The sequence below is a fragment of the Hesperophylax consimilis genome, chromosome 2, assembly GCF_061612785.1.
Source record: "Hesperophylax consimilis isolate HC1 chromosome 2, BYU_Hcon_1.0, whole genome shotgun sequence".
Taxonomy (NCBI): domain Eukaryota; kingdom Metazoa; phylum Arthropoda; class Insecta; order Trichoptera; family Limnephilidae; genus Hesperophylax; species Hesperophylax consimilis.
In genome coordinates this window covers 13,991,855-14,009,516 of record NC_142837.1, presented here as the reverse complement: position 1 = coordinate 14,009,516, position 17,662 = coordinate 13,991,855, and the positions used below count along the sequence as shown (strand labels likewise).

The window sequence follows — 17,662 nt, the reverse complement described above, 5'->3', positions numbered from 1 at the left end:
TAAAATGGGCCGAGTAGCCGACTGAGTCACCAGAGCGTGAGGCTATGAATAAGCCCTTGCTGGGCAATTTCATACATGTGTGCCTTTTGTGCAAAGACCGCCCGCTTTACGCCTCATCCCGTCTTGCCTCCACCAGGAGACTTGCCTCTGTCAGACACAAAACATCTACACGTCTGTCGTACATTCAACCAATCTGGGATATTCCTTTATTCCTGTTGTAAATAACCAGCTTAGACGTTTCAATACTATTTTTCTCGTTCTTTAAAGATATGTACATATTGCAACTAAATGCTTATCTTTTCAAATGGGTTATGGCCACTTTCTGTTTCCCAAAAGTTTATTGCTCCGCTCCCTGTCATTTTAATTCCAACGTCTGCTTAATTTTCTTTTCTTTCTTCTTTTATCCATCACCCCATCGCAACATTGACAAAATTTATACATCTTAAGTCTTTATATTTATAAAATTAATAGCTCGGGCCGGTAAAAAACTACGCAAAAATGAAGAAAAAACCTGTCTTTAAAAATGTGTAATGATTTCCTCAATATGCGATTTTTAGCAACTACTGTCACCGAGCGATGTTAATCACGATATCTACCAATTTATATTGCTGTGCTCCTGGAGATCTAGCACAGTGAAATCAATAACTTTACAATGTCGGATCGATAGGCGTAACTACCAATGATTTTATACCGATCCATAAAGCCCTATATCAATACGATATTGACGAAACCTGTCATCTATGGTCAGTTAGCGATGTTTGCGAGCACGTCAAAATACGATTCCGATAGTCGGTAGACAAAAGCCGCTGCTTTTAGCGAGGCCTCCAAGGTGTCAGATTAGCTGTCATAACGACCGACATCATCCAAAAAATATAGCGATTTTTTGGATGATGTCGGTCGTTATGCAAAATAACTGGCGAATTAACGAATGGAGATAATCTAACTAAGCCCTTAAGTTGGAAGAAATTGTATCCACGATCCATGGACTACCGAAACGTGATCAACTGATTCCGTTCCAACTTCGAGTAAAAAAAGTTTTTAGTCATAACTAAAATACCTCATGAACTAATTGACTTGCTTTTTAGTGTCAAAAATAAATGCGGACTGCCAATGTTTATTGAAGTTATTATTTAAATTCAACAAAGTCAATTTATTAGTATGTTTTGCTCTTCCGTAGCCGCCTGACTTTATTCATTTCCCAGCTGCCAGTATTGCGAGCGTATATCGATTTGCATTACGACTTCGGTTGGCGTATCAATAGTTCGACCGTGCTAGCTAAATCGCTACAAATTTGTCGGTAGTTCCGTCTAACAATACGATATTGTAAAGTTATTGATATATACTGGCAACACTTAAGTAATTTGACATTTCGAATCATCAAACGTCATGTATTTACATAATTTTAATAAAATGAGAATGTTGAATTGAAATACTAACTTGTAAATGCATTAGCAGTACGTATTTATTTTTTGGCATTAAAATGTGAGTAAATTAGTAATTGAGGTCTCTATTCACAACTTAGAATTGTTCAATGAGATAATTAGCCATAATACGAGATATACATACACGAGTGTCTAAATTTCGTCTCTCCGAGTTCGATCCGATTTCAAATGGATTCAATTTATCGCATAAATGACGTCTTTATCCGAAGGGGCTTCGGTAATTTACCTCCACTCATTAATAAACCAGTAATTTTTATTGTAAAATACCTACGATATTATTAAAAAAGTTGCGCTTTTCAACGGTCATTTAAATTTAACTGACAGCCAACGAGATTTGGCCGGCTAGTAGGAATTTCTTATCAATCGTCGACCGTGCTGGGAAATTTCGCTAACTGACGATGGATCACGAATTAAGTCAATATCGTATTGACAAATGGCTTAATCGATCGTCCGTGTTGGACCTCCTGTTATTTTGTCTTGTCGTGAAGTTTATGTTTTGATGTATTGTTTTGTATATTTTTTTGCATAATTGCGACATTGGCGCCCTGCAGAAATTAACATTTTTGAAATTTCTATGCACCTATATTGTCCTTGTCGATTGTTCATTTATTATTTATTCCTACCGACCCGAGAAAACATATGGATAATCTGAATTCTCGACAAATCAGTTTCGATTTTGAAAATGATATCGCCGAACATTTCCAAATATGTACTTATTAGTACCAGAAGTGTTTAGAGAGTGGTTTAATTGTAGAAGAAGTCGGGGACGCCTGAGGAATACTTGAAGCAATATCTCTGCACTGGAATGAGATACGGAGTGGAATTAAAGTCGATGTATTGTAGTTTGTTAACACTGACATTGTGGTATACAGTGGTGAATGGTAGAAGAAGTCGGGGACGCCTGAGGAATACTTGAAGCAATATCTCTGCACTGGAATGAGATACGGAGTGGAATTAAAGTCGATGTATTGTAGTTTGTTAACACTGACATTGTGGTATACAGTGGTGAATGGTAGAAGAAGTCGGGGACGCCTGAGGAATACTTGAAGCAATATCTCTGCACTGGAATGAGATACGGAGTGGAATTAAAGTCGATGTATTGTAGTTTGTTAACACTGACATTGTGGTATACAGTGGTGAATGGTAGAAGAAGTCGGGGACGCCTGAGGAATACTTGAAGCAATATCTCTGCACTGGAATGAGATACGGAGTAAAGTAAAGATTAAAGTCGATGTATTGTAGTTTGTTAACACTGACATTGTGGTATACAGTGGTGAATGGTAGAAGAAGTCGGGGACGCCTGAGGAATACTTGAAGCAATATCTCTGCACTGGAATGAGATACGGAGTGGAATTAAAGTCGATGTATTGTAGTTTGTTAACACTGACATTGTGGTATACAGTGGTGAATGGTAGAAGAAGTCGGGGACGCCTGAGGAATACTTGAAGCAATATCTCTGCACTGGAATGAGATACGGAGTGGAATTAAAGTCGATGTATTGTAGTTTGTTAACACTGACATTGTGGTATACAGTGGTGAATGGTAGAAGAAGTCGGGGACGCCTGAGGAATACTTGAAGCAATATCTCTGCACTGGAATGAGATACGGAGTGGAATTAAAGTCGATGTATTGTAGTTTGTTAACACTGACATTGTGGTATACAGTGGTGAATGGTAGAAGAAGTCGGGGACGCCTGAGGAATACTTGAAGCAATATCTCTGCACTGGAATGAGATACGGAGTGGAATTAAAGTCGATGTATTGTAGTTTGTTAACACTGACATTGTGGTATACAGTGGTGAATGGTAGAAGAAGTCGGGGACGCCTGAGGAATACTTGAAGCAATATCTCTGCACTGGAATGAGATACGGAGTGGAATTAAAGTCGATGTATTGTAGTTTGTTAACACTGACATTGTGGTATACAGTGGTGAATGGTAGAAGAAGTCGGGGACGCCTGAGGAATACTTGAAGCAATATCTCTGCACTGGAATGAGATACGGAGTAAAGTAAAGATTAAAGTCGATGTATTGTAGTTTGTTAACACTGACATTGTGGTATACAGTGGTGAATGGTAGAAGAAGTCGGGGACGCCTGAGGAATACTTGAAGCAATATCTCTGCACTGGAATGAGATACGGAGTGGAATTAAAGTCGATGTATTGTAGTTTGTTAACACTGACATTGTGGTATACAGTGGTGAATGGTAGAAGAAGTCGGGGACGCCTGAGGAATACTTGAAGCAATATCTCTGCACTGGAATGAGATACGGAGTGGAATTAAAGTCGATGTATTGTAGTTTGTTAACACTGACATTGTGGTATACAGTGGTGAATGGTAGAAGAAGTCGGGGACGCCTGAGGAATACTTGAAGCAATATCTCTGCACTGGAATGAGATACGGAGTGGAATTAAAGTCGATGTATTGTAGTTTGTTAACACTGACATTGTGGTATACAGTGGTGAATGGTAGAAGAAGTCGGGGACGCCTGAGGAATACTTGAAGCAATATCTCTGCACTGGAATGAGATACGGAGTAAAGTAAAGATTAAAGTCGATGTATTGTAGTTTGTTAACACTGACATTGTGGTATACAGTGGTGAATGGTAGAAGAAGTCGGGGACGCCTGAGGAATACTTGAAGCAATATCTCTGCACTGGAATGAGATACGGAGTAAAGTAAAGATTAAAGTCGATGTATTGTAGTTTGTTAACACTGACATTGTGGTATACAGTGGTGAATGGTAGAAGAAGTCGGGGACGCCTGAGGAATACTTGAAGCAATATCTCTGCACTGGAATGAGATACGGAGTGGAATTAAAGTCGATGTATTGTACTTTGTTAACACTGACATTGTGGTATACAGTGGTGAATGGTAGAAGAAGTCGGGGACGCCTGAGGAATACTTGAAGCAATATCTCTGCACTGGAATGAGATACGGAGTGGAATTAAAGTCGATGTATTGTAGTTTGTTAACACTGACATTGTGGTATACAGTGGTGAATGGTAGAAGAAGTCGGGGACGCCTGAGGAATACTTGAAGCAATATCTCTGCACTGGAATGAGATACGGAGTGGAATTAAAGTCGATGTATTGTAGTTTGTTAACACTGACATTGTGGTATACAGTGGTGAATGGTAGAAGAAGTCGGGGACGCCTGAGGAATACTTGAAGCAATATCTCTGCACTGGAATGAGATACGGAGTGGAATTAAAGTCGATGTATTGTAGTTTGTTAACACTGACATTGTGGTATACAGTGGTGAATGGTAGAAGAAGTCGGGGACGCCTGAGGAATACTTGAAGCAATATCTCTGCACTGGAATGAGATACGGAGTGGAATTAAAGTCGATGTATTGTAGTTTGTTAACACTGACATTGTGGTATACAGTGGTGAATGGTAGAAGAAGTCGGGGACGCCTGAGGAATACTTGAAGCAATATCTCTGCACTGGAATGAGATACGGAGTGGAATTAAAGTCGATGTATTGTAGTTTGTTAACACTGACATTGTGGTATACAGTGGTGAATGGTAGAAGAAGTCGGGGACGCCTGAGGAATACTTGAAGCAATATCTCTGCACTGGAATGAGATACGGAGTAAAGTAAAGATTAAAGTCGATGTATTGTAGTTTGTTAACACTGACATTGTGGTATACAGTGGTGAATGGTAGAAGAAGTCGGGGACGCCTGAGGAATACTTGAAGCAATATCTCTGCACTGGAATGAGATACGGAGTGGAATTAAAGTCGATGTATTGTAGTTTGTTAACACTGACATTGTGGTATACAGTGGTGAATGGTAGAAGAAGTCGGGGACGCCTGAGGAATACTTGAAGCAATATCTCTGCACTGGAATGAGATACGGAGTGGAATTAAAGTCGATGTATTGTAGTTTGTTAACACTGACATTGTGGTATACAGTGGTGAATGGTAGAAGAAGTCGGGGACGCCTGAGGAATACTTGAAGCAATATCTCTGCACTGGAATGAGATACGGAGTGGAATTAAAGTCGATGTATTGTAGTTTGTTAACACTGACATTGTGGTATACAGTGGTGAATGGTAGAAGAAGTCGGGGACGCCTGAGGAATACTTGAAGCAATATCTCTGCACTGGAATGAGATACGGAGTGGAATTAAAGTCGATGTATTGTAGTTTGTTAACACTGACATTGTGGTATACAGTGGTGAATGGTAGAAGAAGTCGGGGACGCCTGAGGAATACTTGAAGCAATATCTCTGCACTGGAATGAGATACGGAGTAAAGTAAAGATTAAAGTCGATGTATTGTAGTTTGTTAACACTGACATTGTGGTATACAGTGGTGAATGGTAGAAGAAGTCGGGGACGCCTGAGGAATACTTGAAGCAATATCTCTGCACTGGAATGAGATACGGAGTAAAGTAAAGATTAAAGTCGATGTATTGTAGTTTGTTAACACTGACATTGTGGTATACAGTGGTGAATGGTAGAAGAAGTCGGGGACGCCTGAGGAATACTTGAAGCAATATCTCTGCACTGGAATGAGATACGGAGTGGAATTAAAGTCGATGTATTGTACTTTGTTAACACTGACATTGTGGTATACAGTGGTGAATGGTAGAAGAAGTCGGGGACGCCTGAGGAATACTTGAAGCAATATCTCTGCACTGGAATGAGATACGGAGTGGAATTAAAGTCGATGTATTGTAGTTTGTTAACACTGACATTGTGGTATACAGTGGTGAATGGTAGAAGAAGTCGGGGACGCCTGAGGAATACTTGAAGCAATATCTCTGCACTGGAATGAGATACGGAGTAAAGTAAAGATTAAAGTCGATGTATTGTAGTTTGTTAACACTGACATTGTGGTATACAGTGGTGAATGGTAGAAGAAGTCGGGGACGCCTGAGGAATACTTGAAGCAATATCTCTGCACTGGAATGAGATACGGAGTGGAATTAAAGTCGATGTATTGTAGTTTGTTAACACTGACATTGTGGTATACAGTGGTGAATGGTAGAAGAAGTCGGGGACGCCTGAGGAATACTTGAAGCAATATCTCTGCACTGGAATGAGATACGGAGTGGAATTAAAGTCGATGTATTGTAGTTTGTTAACACTGACATTGTGGTATACAGTGGTGAATGGTAGAAGAAGTCGGGGACGCCTGAGGAATACTTGAAGCAATATCTCTGCACTGGAATGAGATACGGAGTAAAGTAAAGATTAAAGTCGATGTATTGTAGTTTGTTAACACTGACATTGTGGTATACAGTGGTGAATGGTAGAAGAAGTCGGGGACGCCTGAGGAATACTTGAAGCAATATCTCTGCACTGGAATGAGATACGGAGTGGAATTAAAGTCGATGTATTGTAGTTTGTTAACACTGACATTGTGGTATACAGTGGTGAATGGTAGAAGAAGTCGGGGACGCCTGAGGAATACTTGAAGCAATATCTCTGCACTGGAATGAGATACGGAGTGGAATTAAAGTCGATGTATTGTAGTTTGTTAACACTGACATTGTGGTATACAGTGGTGAGTGGTAGAAGAAGTCGGGGACGCCTGAGGAATACTTGAAGCAATATCTCTGCACTGGAATGAGATACGGAGTGGAATTAAAGTGGATGTATTGTAGTTTGTTAACACTGACATTGTGGTATACAGTGGTGAATGGTAGAAGAAGTCGGGGACGCCTGAGGAATACTTGAAGCAATATCTCTGCACTGGAATGAGATACGGAGTGGAATTAAAGTCGATGTATTGTAGTTTGTTAACACTGACATTGTGGTATACAGTGGTGAATGGTAGAAGAAGTCGGGGACGCCTGAGGAATACTTGAAGCAATATCTCTGCACTGGAATGAGATACGGAGTGGAATTAAAGTCGATGTATTGTAGTTTGTTAACACTGACATTGTGGTATACAGTGGTGAATGGTAGAAGAAGTCGGGGACGCCTGAGGAATACTTGAAGCAATATCTCTGCACTGGAATGAGATACGGAGTGGAATTAAAGTCGATGTATTGTAGTTTGTTAACACTGACATTGTGGTATACAGTGGTGAATGGTAGAAGAAGTCGGGGACGCCTGAGGAATACTTGAAGCAATATCTCTGCACTGGAATGAGATACGGAGTGGAATTAAAGTCGATGTATTGTAGTTTGTTAACACTGACATTGTGGTATACAGTGGTGAATGGTAGAAGAAGTCGGGGACGCCTGAGGAATACTTGAAGCAATATCTCTGCACTGGAATGAGATACGGAGTAAAGTAAAGATTAAAGTCGATGTATTGTAGTTTGTTAACACTGACATTGTGGTATACAGTGGTGAATGGTAGAAGAAGTCGGGGACGCCTGAGGAATACTTGAAGCAATATCTCTGCACTGGAATGAGATACGGAGTAAAGTAAAGATTAAAGTCGATGTATTGTAGTTTGTTAACACTGACATTGTGGTATACAGTGGTGAATGGTAGAAGAAGTCGGGGACGCCTGAGGAATACTTGAAGCAATATCTCTGCACTGGAATGAGATACGGAGTGGAATTAAAGTCGATGTATTGTAGTTTGTTAACACTGACATTGTGGTATACAGTGGTGAATGGTAGAAGAAGTCGGGGACGCCTGAGGAATACTTGAAGCAATATCTCTGCACTGGAATGAGATACGGAGTAAAGTAAAGATTAAAGTCGATGTATTGTAGTTTGTTAACACTGACATTGTGGTATACAGTGGTGAATGGTAGAAGAAGTCGGGGACGCCTGAGGAATACTTGAAGCAATATCTCTGCACTGGAATGAGATACGGAGTAAAGTAAAGATTAAAGTCGATGTATTGTAGTTTGTTAACACTGACATTGTGGTATACAGTGGTGAATGGTAGAAGAAGTCGGGGACGCCTGAGGAATACTTGAAGCAATATCTCTGCACTGGAATGAGATACGGAGTAAAGTAAAGATTAAAGTCGATGTATTGTAGTTTGTTAACACTGACATTGTGGTATACAGTGGTGAATGGTAGAAGAAGTCGGGGACGCCTGAGGAATACTTGAAGCAATATCTCTGCACTGGAATGAGATACGGAGTAAAGTAAAGATTAAAGTCGATGTATTGTAGTTTTTTAACACTGACATTGTGGTATACATGAAATACATTAGTAATAACGAAGCATTGCGGTGTACACTAGTATATGATGTGCAAATAAAGCATAAAAATTTAACGCATTTCAATTAAAAGGATTATGCCACACGATTGTTGGTTTAGACATTTACTTTGTATCGGGAGCTTGGGTCGAAAAACCATTTTTTATATCAATATGAAGGTATGAATATAACCTTTTCAAAAATATTTATGCTCTTCGTAAATGGATTTGTGATATTGATTTTGAATGGACCTTAAAATGTACAGCGATATATGAAATATTTTGTTATGTGTAAAATGAAAGTTGTGTTTTTTTAATTAATAAAAATTGAAAGTAAAAACTTCACAGAATGATATTATTGCATTTTTATTTTATGTGTTTCAATTGAAGTCAACAAGTTTATAATCATTTTATTGTCGGAGTTTTCTTTCATTCCTTGCTGAACTGCTCTTTGTTATCCTTTTGAGAAACCTTTCATAATATTTGCTTTCAAATGACCCCCTATAGAAAATTCCGTGAAAAGCTCGGTGAGGAAAATAATGTAAGTAACTTGATACCCTGTTTATAAGCCTTTTAAAGCTGTGATATACTGCCAACGTACAATTTGCCGTGAATAATAAAGCAGCATACGCGCATAACTAAAAATACACACGAAAGGTCCTAAATATTTTTAGACAGAAACTAAAAAAAGGTAAACCGTTTACAGAACAACAACCCATTTTATGTGTAGTTATCGATTTTAATTTTTTAAATTTTAAGTTTTTAAGGATAATAAATATTGGCCCACTTAAATCTTTAGAATATATTGCTAGAAATAAATGTTTGCGTTTAACCTTGATAAGAAAGACTTCGCATCTCTTCTACAAGAGAATATAACTTTAGTCAGCTGTCAGTGGATCTCTTGCAGAAAAGGTGCGAATTATTTTCTATCATTATATTCTAGCTAGAAATGAATTCTGCCGTAACTCTGTTAAGAAAGTCTTCGCATCTCTTCTACAAGAGATCCTTTGACGACCGACTAAAGTTATATTGTGCTCTTTATTTTTTTTTGAAAACGACCGTTGGGCTCTAAAAACTTGGCGTTTTGAGTGTATTAATATTCATTGGACCTTAAGAAGACCTTTATTAATTTATTACTTATAAAAATTAACAATTTCCACTATACAGAAATGAGTAAGCCGATTTATTACGAGCTTTTCATAAACATACTAACTTAGTTAAAGTCACTGCCTGTGCTCTGATATTTTGTTTTGGTTTTTTGAGGGCGGGCAATGACCAAAGAATATTATCTATCGCTCCGAAAATACACTGTTTCTTGTGATTATATCTAAAAATAAACTGTTGAGAACAAACAACCCTTGGATATATTTTTGCGTGTTAATGCCACCTCTAATATGGCCTTCAAAATATTTCAACAATTACTATTCTCCCCGGAAAAGAGTGCTGCGAGTATGCTTATTGTACACTGTACAGTTTGGTACTAAACGGAGAAAATCTCTTCAGTTATCCCGTTAAAACTGGAAATCAAGCCGCTTTCTGATAGAGTGTTAGTAAATTCATAATAATATCGCAATACGTGTGCACGCACCTGCGTTTGTCTCAATAATATATCATGAATAAATGAAAAATGTTAGGATCCTTATGAACACGTGTTCGAACATCGTTACAAAACATTATACAACATTACAAAATTGATTGTTATTTTCTTTTTAGATGATATTGCACAATATTGACTTCGATAATTATTTAATCAAATTAAATAACAATAATTTATGTAAATTTTGGTTTTAAAACAAAGAAAATCACCTGAAATGTATTAGATGTATAAATGTTTTTTTGCGTAAAATAATAAAATATGAGCTCTACAAGTAACAACAACTGCAGTTCGCAAAAAACAGAAAAGGCTACGCCCAAAAAGATTTAATTGTTTAAATAATAGTCTACGAACTGTTTAATCTTACTTTTAAAAGACTGAATTTACATCATTTAACATAACAACAATTGACTAGCAGCAGTTATAAGGATCACCGATAAGTTAATAATGAGCAATTTGAAAGCTTTGCATCTTGTGTTGCGTGTTTTAGATTAGTTAAAGTGAGTGTATCTGTACTTTTGCTATGTCGTATTAACTATAATTTTTTCCCACTGAGAGGCTGTCAGAACTCGGAACATTCGCGATAGAGCACATTAAGCCCCGTCTTTGGACTGCTGGAGCAAAGCCATCAAGAAAACGTGTTCCAGGTAGTTTGCAACTTCCGCACCTATGCATCGCGGGTTGAAGGGTGAAATTCCCACCCGCTTAATTAAATAAAAAGTTCTAAGTGGCAGTTTATATTCCACTGGCATCAAGCAGAAAGTAGTAACCAAAAGCCACGTAAATAAAAAAAACTTTCTCCCAGCTTCGCGTAGCCGAAATGCTCAGTAATATAAATGGATTAAAACTCGAATTTCTCCAAACCAGATTTTTTTGTTGTTTTTAAATTAAAAATCAGCATAACGAAAAAAACTAATGGCAGTAATGAGTAATTTCCAGAAATTAGTTTATTAATTTTACAATGAGTTAAGAAGTTGAGAATTTTTTTTAAAACTATTTTCGTATTTTAGAAACAATAACTTCCTCTCCTTTATTTTTCTAAAAAAGACTCTCCGCATAGCATCCCAAAAAATGACATGATGAAATTATTTTCGTCGGGGCCTCTTGTGCGGGTTTAATTTAAAAATAAAAGTTACGGTGAGAAAAATCGAGACGTCTGGTTACGGTTGACTTATGCAGCATGAGAATAAGATATTTCTATGTTCGGTTGAAAATGCAGCATGAGAATAGGTTATTTCCGTGTTTTTTTTCTTATTTTAATGATACGGCACGAGTGTGCATCAAAGTGCTGGCGACTTTTCCTCATTATTTGGTCCTGGTTTCTTCAAGACCCTTTTGCATTCAACAGCCCCTTCCTAAACCCATCTCAAAATAATGTCTTACCGGATTGTGACAAGGTTCCCCTTGGTGTAAACAATACTTACATACAAAGGTTGTGAGGATCCAGTTAACAAAATACCGCTATTGCTTCAGGTTTCACAGGAAAGGGGACACGATGAATGGAAAAATTGCAAGGAAGGTTGACAGAACTTAACTTACTATTTGATTTTGGTATAATGTGACGTCATCTGCTGACACTTACACAAACACAAATCTGCAAGTTCTCTACATTCGATTACAAGTTTCTGTATTCTCGGGTTTGATTCGATGGAACAGAACGTACGAGTACATCGCATCGGTTTGACTAGGAAGTTTAGTTCATGCACGCGCGTGTCGTAAGGCACGTCTGCTGAATACTCCATATCATCATGCACCACGTTTCGCCGACAGGTGTAATAATGAAAAATAACTAAACTTTAAAAAAACTGACTGAATGAATAAAAGTAATTATTGCAATAAATTATACTGAAACAATAAAATAGCAGACAACCACAAAAAACTTTAAAATTCCACCTGTACTCAACGATATAGGTACTAGTTCATTTTTGTTTGCAAGATATTGCTTTATAATAGGCTAAGTTAAATGAAAGTATATAATACAGTTATTATCCAATACAATTTTTTTTCAAAATAACTGTCTTCAAAAATTAAATTCGATTAAACCGAATTATCTATCAGTCTATCCGACGAGAAGTTTATATATTGGCATACACCAGTAGATAGTACAGTAGGTACGTTTTAAGTGCTTTAGAGCTATATACGTTCTATTCTATTATATGTTTATCCTGGCGAAAAAACAATTCGTTTTGAAATATGTCGATCCTCTTTGATTAATTAGTGATGTTTACAGAGTTATCTATTTCATTAAAATTAAAATGATCTATTTCAATTAAAAATTTATTTCATTTAATTTAAAATGATGCCACTTATATTACATTTTGCTAACACTAAATTGTTTACAGTACACACATATGTCCTGAAACTTAATTTCAAAAAAAAGGTTTTTTTCAAAGGAATGTTTAAAAGGAATTTAGAGCAAAAATAATTGATTTTTCTCTCACAACATGATTTCTCAGTTTTTGTACGGTGTTAAATGCTGGGCAATAACGCACACATTTTATTGGAGCATTTTAAATGTGAACGACTAGGCGAAAATAGAAAGAACCCTGGCCAGACGGAGACTGTAGCAAACTTTTCTTGAAAGATCTGGAAAGAAATGATAAGCTGTGCTCACAGAAAATTTAAAAAAAAACTGAACACTTCGGCCACAGCATGGAGAATGCAAAATAAAACTTCTTCAACTTTATATGCAAGGAAAAATCAAATATATGCCAACAAGCAAAGAGTGGAAAACAAATAGGTATTACCCTGGAGAGACTACTATTCCAAATTGAAGCACAGCTTCAATAGGAGTTAACTCTCTCTCGTTTCGGCTTCTAGATCCTCTTTTTAACTTCCGTTAACCTAGGCGTGTAAATAGCTCCAAAAAAAGAAGTCTTTCCACCCTAAATATAAAATCTATAAATGTATTTTTACTAAGGTGACTAACAGCGCCCTTGAGGTGATTTCTCACGAAAACGGCGCTATATACCATTAACATCGAAAATTGATTAAATTTATATAGAAAGATGCACGAACCTAAAAATCATGCCTTCCTACAAATAGTAAGGCTCTTAAACATCTATAAAATTGGCAGATCAACCTTTCAGATCTATGAAGTTTCTGAATGTAAATTCTGATCTCCAACTGGACCCGAAGGATTCAAATTCACAATGAAACGCAGTTTTTTAAATCCATGTAAAAATTACTTTTAATTTCACCGAAGAAAGTCATACTGCACTCTCATCCATTGCGTATTTTAAGTAAGTACCAAACATTTCAGTGCTCATTAAAATACATAAATACAAATCCTTGGATTGTTACATGCTTCAAGAGGTATGTAAAAAAATAAATTATTTTTAATTAATTTGAGACTAAACTATGTAAATATATATATTACGGTTCTGAACCTAGCCTTTCAACATTCTTTAAATGCTCTGACTCTGGAAAATTTGAAATCATATTTTATATCATATTGAACATACCATGTTTTACTGATATTTCCTTTGATGATGATTGACCTCTGGGAGATTTCAAATTTCGAAATTTTTGTAATGATTAATATTTTTGCACATAAACGTCAACTCACCGCTTTAGTTACATATAATGTAATTCTTTTCTTTATAATCTTCTTAAACGGAATTCTAAGAAAACATGATTTGCTTCGTCAGCTCTAAAACAAAAAGCTTACAGATTGTCAGAGAAGCTTTGCTGAATGAAAGTGGGAAGAAATGTTTTGAAATTCGGCTGCCCGAGGGAAGTTATTTAGGTTGGGGAAGAAGGCTAAAGTTTCCTTGGGGAAAACGAGCAGGTGTTGAACATTCAACGTGACAGACAGCTAATCAAGCGTTATGGAAAATTTAGCTGTAAACGTCATCCCTCTACTAAACGGGGTGCAATTTATGATATGCCGAGAGATTGGGCAGGTTGTGTCATCAGTAATGAAATTTTGCAAGGGTTTATCTGTAAAAATTTAAAATAAAATGGTCTTTGTAGATAGTAAATGGTAGATATTGGTATTCAGATGGGAACGTAATTTGCTTTTTACGTGAAATTTAAATATGTGAAAACTGCCGTCTAACGTAATTACCAACGAATTATTATTCATTAACGACGTTCCTTATTATGTTGCAAGATATTAATTATGTTTCAAGTGTTTTTGTAAATTTTAGTTGACATTAAAATTTTCTTGTGATTGAAAACACAGATTCATTCACAGACTCACAAATTCAGAGAGTAATTTGTTTCGGATCAAAATATGAAGCATATTAATAATACCTTTTATTTATGTGTTTTGGAAATTTCTTCAATAAAACGTTCCAGTAAATACAATATATACATCAATGCGTTGAGATTGTGCCAAAACAAAATACTACGGAGTTTCAATTGAATATAATATACTTTTCAATTGTAAAAAAGACACAAAAAACACTTAAGGGAAAATATATAATAAGATATTCCCGCCATACACAGACATTCTTTAGCATATCGGGGAAAAAAAGTGTAAAATTTATTTTAAATATATTTAAAATGAATGAAACTAACCTTCTATTGTGACTTAGTCAACGTTTTATTGTAACTTAGTCGAAATCCACTCAACTTTCTAATATGACTTAGTCGAAACGCACTTAACTTTCGATTTTAAAAATTTTTCGACTATATCCTCACCTCAAACACTCACAATTAAATTACTCCATAAAATATACAAACTGTCTACTGTTGAATTATTTTCAAGTCTGAACATGAAACTCCAGACGCGCAGTTTACACGTGTGCGGTTTCGGAAGTTTCTTTACGAAGCAAAACATGGTATTGTTGAAGCGGATTATATTGTTTTCAAAAGTAAAAACTTATGTTTTGTTCTACTTCTTGTGGACTGAATTCGGCTTAATTTAAATCAATAATGCTGATAAATATAAAATAAAATATGTTGCGGAGAAATTCTAAAGGTTTTGTTGATGCGATAGCCTAGTTGATAACTATTATACCGATTATAAGTATTTTAATCTTAAATTTTAAGTATAATACTTGTTAAAATACTTAGTTATTGGATAACCAACATTCCTTCCATATGTCACCCCGAGTGGTTCGCTTCATTTGATGACTTGGCACGGGTGCCGGTGTTCATAAGGTCGACGTCTTGGCGACGGATGCTTTTTCTCATATACTGCATGGCGGGACAAATCCGGAGAAACTGGTTCAGGGAGACCTTTTGAACTCTTCAGCCAGACCCTCTCGAACCATTGCCTGGCACCGCAGACGGAGGGATAGATTTATACATCCATCGTTCCTGGACACTTTGACCCCAGATTTCTGCCCATCCCCCCCCCCCCAATTTTCCACCCCATAGCTTCCTCTCCTTCCATTCCATATAAACACCCTCCACACAGCATCTTCAAAGATGACGAAGCCCCTAAGAGAATTTTTTCCCAGGGCTTCTTGTGTGTAGCTAATGAAAAAAGGAAGTGTTAGTATTATTAAAGTATATGATTTAAGTAATAGTAAAGGAAGTATTATTTAGTGGGATTATTTATTTATTACAAGACCTAGTGGACTTTTTTTTTTAAATTCCAACTATTTGTATCAAAGTAAACACTTACAAATTAATACAATAAATAAAAATGTAAAGATAATGACAAAACAATGATCGACACCGTCCATGCCTCTGTTGTAATTCACAAATACTTTAGGAATATTTGCATCGGTTTTCTTCTTTGCGATTGAGCTCCAGCGCTTTACTTTGCCCAACGGAAGAACATTATCGTAGTTTGTTCCCATTGTACAAACGCTGTTATCCATCCAGCGAACAAACAATATTTTATTGACCGTGTCAAACCTCTAGTCAAAGTCAGCACGACTTTTCTTTTTCATCTCCTTGACGGGTGTGAGAGGACATTTGCTGGTCCTACCCTCACGTACAGTTCCTGTAGCGCGATAGCCAGATTCACATAAATCCCGCAGCAATGCATAGCTAGTGAAAAAATTATCGAAGAACACAACACATAATGTTCCTGCTAGGCAAACTCGCAGTAAAGATACTTTTAAATTTAACAAGAACCTCAACACTAATTATTCTATTTTTTCACCAATTCCTAGAATTCACAACCTTGCGAATAAATACTGTGAACTTATAGATATGTTTGGTTTTGACAATTTTGTGAGCTTTAAAAGGCAACTTATTTCGATTCTATCGGCTAATAATTAACTTTTATAGCTTTAATAATTTTATTACATCTTCTCCCATTCGAAACCTTTCAAGTAAATTATATCCATATTTGTTTGTTTTTTATTTGCTCTACTATACACTTATAATTGTATGCATATACCTACTAACTACTTTTTATACATAACACTATGTTCCATCTCAGATCTTATTATTTCTTATTCATGTCGATATTGCTAAATTCTATTAGTTTTTGCTTTTTACAGGTGCAACTCTTATTTTGTTATTTTTTTTTTTTTTTTAAATCTCTGTTATAATGTTCTTTACCTCACGAGTAAGTTACACTCTAATTTATATTGGTTTATCGATTTGTTAAACTCACAATTAATACTGGGTTTAAACACACCCACTTACTTACTTTTTATGTTGAACTTTCTTTTACTTACTATTTCATGCTTGGGTATATTTTATATTGAATCCATCTTATTAGTGTTTTGCTAATTTGCACAAAATTTTATTATATGTGTTGCTTTCTTACAATTAACTCCATTTATCTTCTTATGTTCAATTATTGTAATCAATGTAAATGTATATTTTCATGTAAAAGCCCATTAGGGGGTAAATAAAAATAATAAATGGTCTCTAGGATCTGTGTTTAGTTTGTTCAACAGGTTTTTCACAACTCGTGTACTCAACGGCTCATTGGTGGGTACTTGCGACTTGCCGCAATAAATTTCAAAATTGTAGCAGTAGCCACCAGCACTAGCGAGCATCCAATTTTACAACCGAAGCGTACAGGCTTACCTCGAATAAATTGTTTCGATGGATAACGTCCAAAATATTTCACCATGGATTCATCTATTGACAGATTTGTGTGAAACACTCCCCATTGCATAAATTTCTTCATGAGAACCTCAGCAAGGGTTCGCACCTTGAACATTTTATCTGATGTTTCAGCAGCTACAGTATTATCACAGAAATGTAGGTACTTTTTGATATCTAAAAATCTGTTTCTCGTCATTGCCTTAGAAACAACAGGTACATTACAGTCCTCGTCTAAAGACCAAAATAGACGTTCGCGAGGCAAAGTGTGATAACCAGATAGAGATAGAATGCCCGAAAATGTTTTCAACTCACCAACGGTAATATTGATATCATGTATTGTTTTGTGATGCATACAAATCAGAATATTGAAGCATCATTTCGATTACTTCCTGATCAAAAATCTTCTCAAAAATTGAAACAGGATTTTTACCTTTGAGATCAGTAATTAGGTTTTCGCATCGTTGTTGTACATTATTCTCATCAAAAGGCATGTGATCGTAGCTAGGCTCGCATTTATGCCAACAGGGCCCAACATTGCATCGTTG

The 17,662-nt window shown here is 36.4% G+C and overlaps 1 protein-coding gene across 3 annotated transcripts in view; it reads left to right on the top strand.

The window, feature by feature from the left end:
- Window positions 1-17,662, top strand: part of LOC149425715 (lachesin-like) — a 718,168-nt gene that overhangs the window by 23,328 nt on the left and 677,178 nt on the right. The gene's annotated exons all lie outside the window — the stretch shown is intronic.